General features: G+C 41.1%; 1 protein-coding gene across 1 annotated transcript in view; it reads left to right on the forward strand.

The window, feature by feature from the left end:
• qsox2 (quiescin Q6 sulfhydryl oxidase 2) overlaps window positions 1-1,972 on the forward strand; it is an 11,575-nt gene extending 9,603 nt beyond the window's left edge. The window contains exon 13 of the mRNA XM_056377228.1: window positions 1-1,972. This exon is cut by the window's left edge and continues 1,242 nt beyond it. The gene's annotated coding sequence lies outside the window, so the exon portion shown is untranslated.
• Window positions 1,973-5,663: the final 3,691 nt, after the last annotated feature.

Consider the following 5,663-nt stretch of genomic DNA (forward strand, 5'->3'; position numbering starts at 1 on the left):
ATGTGTGTCTCTTTACTGTGAAACATGGACCCGTCCTGATTGGTTGATTGGAAGTATTATTGATAAGCTGATCAGGTTTTTGCTGTGGTGGATTTGGTGACACCTGGTGGTGACCTCAGGTGACCCTTCAGATGTTTTAATTAGAATAATGTTCTGTTGGTGAAACACTGGGTCGTTAGAGGACGTTTGATTAATGAGAGAGAAGAAGAAGGGACAGTGTTGTAGAAAATGTGAACAATATATTTTTTTACATAAATATTTTCAGTAAGAACCCTTTAAATAAACTGATGACATCATCATCTCATCATCATCATCATCATCATCTCTGCTGAGACAGAACATGTGGTTCTGAGTTAAAGTCACTTTAACATCAGTTTGAAAAACAAATCACCAGATTTTACTGATTCAAAACCATTTCAGGCCTTGACATTAGAAAATATGTTCCTGAACAACTTTCCAAAACTTTTCAGAACTTTCCAGACTCCTGAAGTTTACACATGAAGAAGCACCAGAGGAAACAGAAACGTAGAGAGATGTTTTTATAAAACGACAGATCAGCTGATGAGGTGATGAGTGCGGTGACGGTCATGTGACTTTTAAACAGGTGATGTCATGGACACACCTTCACATAGACTTCTTCACAGGCGGCAGATGACGTTGTGATTAAGGATGAAGTGAAAGGAGAGCGACTCCAGCTGTTTCTGTTTTTAATCTCGTTCATGTTGAAACGATTAAAAATGAATCGACGAAACAAAAACTGAAAAAAAATGTTAAACTTCAAGTTCAAAGTTTAAAACTTTAAGTTAAAATGTTTTCAGATTGAGAGAGAGAGATTTTTCATTTCAGATTTTTTAATTTCACTTTCTGATTTTTAATTGCTGTTTCCACAGCAACCACTTACATTCAAATACTTCAAATATTACTTTTTGACATTAATTTAACACCTTCCCCAGAAATCTTGGGGTAAGTTACAACAGGTTCACTCAGCCCCTGCTCAGGGTTTATGCTAAGCTAGGTTAGCCACGCTCTCTCTAGTACCCTGCAAGCAGCCAATCAAAATTCAGCAGCTATAATTTCCCCTGTGAACATTCAATCAACATGAGCATTGGTGCGCAGGTTTATGACGTCATGAAGAAGGAGTGGAGGAAACCTTGGAACAAACGGCGTCCAGGTGGCGCTACAACAGAGCTCAGGTGGTTAGACCTTCAGCTGAGGGTTCACATCCCGCCCCTGCCTCACTCCACCAAGTCCTCAAGTCCATGAAAACCACATTTCATTAACAATGAAATAGGAAACAGGTGTGGACCCTTTCAGCTGTGTCTTTATTTATTTTGATTCCTCTTCGTCGGTGACAGTCAGAGCGGCGGCCATTTTGTTTTCAGGTTGTCTCATGGGCATGAGATCTCTGTGATACCTTGAAGGAATTCTTCACATTTGGAAAAAACATTCACCCTGACTCAAGGATGAACTGGTCAGAGTTTGGTGGTCAAAGGTCAAAGGTCAGGGTGACCTCACAAAACATTTTTGAGCCATTACTCAAGACTTCACATCAATTATGACAAAACTTCACACAGATGGTTCATATGTAATATTTTCTATGACGGGATAAACAGGAAGTGACCGGGTCTGAGTGGAGGAGGAGGAGACTCTCCTTCTTTTTCATTTTATTTCTTTTTTAACTTTGGACTTTGTGTTTCTTTTCCTTCACCTGCTCTTTAACTGTGTATCAGTAACATCAAGTGTGAGTCGTCCTCTGTGTTCAACCTCTGAGTTTTATTGATTGATTACCAGTTATTTCTTCTTCTTCTCCTGATGTTTCTGATGTTAAAGAGGAGCTGCTTTGGACTCAGCCTGTAACCCGGACTCCCCTGGTCCTGCTCCTGGTCAGGGTTTTGTTTAGTTTGTATTGTTCTGGTTATTTTAATGAGATGTAAATAATCTGCCTGAATAAATCTTGTTGCTGCAGCTCTCACTGGCTCTCATGTTTACTGCAGGTTCAGCAACACTGCCCCGAGCCTCTGAGCAAGGCAGCAGCTCAGTGTCAGACTGAGGCTGAAGAGGCTTTGACTCGTCCTCCTGAAACCAGTTCTTTAAAATGTACTGAAGGTAAAGGTGGTGGTCTGACCTTTGACCTCGTCATGTTCATTCATAGTTAATGTAAAGCTCCTCCAGTGTAAAGGTGTGTGTCCATGTGTAGTGTGATTATAGATTATAGATCAGCTCTAGCTTCTATATTAATACTGTGAAAGTATCAAAGCCTCAGTCCACAGAGAAATGCACACAGCCTGTATTCAGAAACTGAGCCTTAAAACCAGCCGTCAGGACTTCTGGAACTTTGTGATGTCACAACAAAGCAGTCACCAAGCCCCGCCCACCTGGACCCACCATCCAAACCTTGCAGGATTTGGGTTCTCTGAATGTTTTTACCTGAAATCTGCTTCATTTTCATTGGATTACTCAGAAAGCAGTCAGCCAATCAGAAGAGGGGCTCAGAGCCCGCTCTCTCCTGATTGGCTGTTGTAACTAGAGCTCCAGAGAGAAGCCTGAGAGAGGAGATGTGAAACTACAATGGGCTGAACCACAAATATATCTTCTTATATATCAACACTTCAAAATAAAAGAAAATATACCTTTTAAAAAAAGTTTTCTGTGGATTGTTCTGATGTGTCCCTGAGCTGTTTGCAAAACAGGAAATTATGACGTCACAGTAAAACAACTTTTCAAATATGCAGTAACTACAAACTTAGGTCATTAATCAATTAGTCCTGAATATGAAGCTGCAACAAGCATCTCTCTCCAGTAACTGTCTTTCTCTCTAACTCCTTTCAGCACAAATATTAAAACATCTGATGTAACTGTTTTTTTTTTTTTAAATGGACAAGAATTCTGAAAGAGCACATTTAGTTTAAAGATAAAATGTTTTCTGTGAAGACGATCCATAATAATAATGATAATAAGAATAATTAGAGCCCGACTGATACTGGATTTTTTGGGGGGATACCGATATATTGGCCGAGATATATATATATATATATATATATATATATTATATGTATATGTATATGTATATGTATATATATATATATATATATATATATATATATATATATGTATATGTCAGCCAATATATCGGTATATATAAATATATTTTTAATATATATATATATATAATTAGTTAGAAACACTTGTGAGAAAAATATGTAATGAAACCAGGAAATTTTACAGTTTAACTATAAACTTTATTTTCCAAAATAACATCAGCATACTGAAACTAACTTCACTGGAATTTGAATAAAATAACTATAAAAATAAATAACTATATATATATATATATATATATATATATATATAACTTGAATGAAAACAAAGGATCAAATATAATAAAATGCTGCCTATATAACTTGACTTGACCCGAGTATTTCCACTGCATTATTGCTTCTTGATAAGAGTTTTCATATCAGCACATATCGGAATATATGTGCCGATACCGATATATCTGATAGACCGATATCGGTTGGGCTCTAATAATAATTATAATAGTACTTTTCAAAACAGTAGTTACAGCATGCTTCATACAGCAACGAACACCAAAGACTTAAAACAATAAAATGTTGTCGGCCTAAAAAGAAATGAAACTGAAGGAGGACTCCTTTTCTTTCTGACTCAGTTTCCCAGCATGCTTCACTGCCGCTCTCTGCCTTTAGAGGGCCGGGAGGAGGCAGGGGCTCAGTCACAGAGACAACACCATCATCTTGATTTTAGCTAATTAGCTGTGAGCACAAAGTCCAGAATGTCAGAACCAGGTTCATTTGGACAAGGATTTGGTTTTGGTGCATGTCACAGCACTAACGTGAGATCAGACAGGAAGGATTGTACAATAACACACAACTACACACCAACAATATACTGCACATATATATACTGCACATATATATACTGCACATATATATACTGCACATATATATACAACACAGTCAGAGAGGGAAGGTGTGTGTGATGGATCAGATGTTCAGAGTCTGATACTGACGGACCAGTCCAGTACTGATATCAACATCTACAGGGAGACGAGGATCATGTGACTGATGAATGTGATGGAGGTGATGGAGGTGATGGAGGTGATGGAGGTGATGGAGGTGATGAATGTGATGAATGTGATGGAGGTGATTGAGGTGATGAATGTGATGGAGGTGATGGAGGTGATGAATGTGATGGAGGTGATGGAGGTGATGATGGAGGTGATGAATGTGATTGAGGTGATGGAGGTGATGAATGTGATGGAGGTGATGGAGGTGATGGAGGTGATGGAGGTGATAGAGGTGATGATGTGATGGAGGTGATGGAGGTGATAGAGGTGATGGAGGTGATGAATGTGATGGAGGTGATGGAGGTGATGAATGTGATGGAGGTGATGGAGGTGATGGAGGTGATGAATGTGATGGAGGTGATGGAGGTGATGGAGGTGATGGAGGTGATGAATGTGATGGAGGTGATGGAGGTGATGGAGGTGATAGAGGTGATGGAGGCGATGGAGGTGATGGAGGTGATGGAGGTGATTGAGGTGATGAATGTGATGAATGTGATGGAGGTGATGGAGGTGATGGAGGCGATGGAGGTGATGGAGGTGATAGAGGTGATGAATGTGATGGAGGTGATGGAGGTGATGGAGGTGATTGAGGTGATGAATGTGATGAATGTGATGGAGGTGATAGAGGTGATGGAGGCGATGGAGGTGATTGAGGTGATGAATGTGATGAATGTGATGGAGGTGATGGAGGTGATGGAGGCGATGGAGGTGATGGAGGTGATAGAGGTGATTGAGGTGATGAATGTGATGAATGTGATGGAGGTGATAGAGGTGATGGAGGCGATGGAGGTGATGGAGGTGATGGAGGTGATTGAGGTGATGAATGTGATGAATGTGATGGAGGTGATGGAGGTGATGGAGGCGATGGAGGTGATGGAGGTGATAGAGGTGATTGAGGTGATAGAGGTGATGAATGTGATGGAGGTGATGGAGGTGATAGAGGTGATGGAGGCGATGGAGGTGATGGAGGCGATGGAGGTGATGGAGGTGATGGAGGTGATTGAGGTGATGAATGTGATGAATGTGATGATGTGATGGAGGTGATGGAGGTGATAGAGGTGATGGAGGTGATGAATGTGATGAGGTGATGGAGGTGATGAGGTGATGGAGGTGATGAATGTGATTGAGGTGATGGAGGTGATGAAGGTGATGGAGGTGATTGAGGTGATGGAGGTGATGAATGTGATGGAGGTGATGGAGGTGATGGAGGTGATGGAGGTGATAGAGGTGATGAATGTGATGGAGGTGATGGAGGTGATAGAGGTGATGGAGGTGATGAATGTGATGGAGGTGATGGAGGTGATGAATGTGATGGAGGTGATGGAGGTGATGGAGGTGATGAATGTGATGGAGGTGATGGAGGTGATGGAGGTGATGGAGGTGATGAATGTGATGGAGGTGATGGAGGTGATAGAGGTGATGGAGGCGATGGAGGTGATGGAGGTGATGGAGGTGATTGAGGTGATGAATGTGATGAATGTGATGGAGGTGATGGAGGTGATGGAGGCGATGGAGGTGATGGAGGTGATAGAGGTGATGGAGGCGATGGAGGTGATGGAGGTGATGGAGGTGATTGAGG

This window comes from Seriola aureovittata, chromosome 5 (genome assembly GCF_021018895.1).
Source record: "Seriola aureovittata isolate HTS-2021-v1 ecotype China chromosome 5, ASM2101889v1, whole genome shotgun sequence".
Taxonomy (NCBI): domain Eukaryota; kingdom Metazoa; phylum Chordata; class Actinopteri; order Carangiformes; family Carangidae; genus Seriola; species Seriola aureovittata.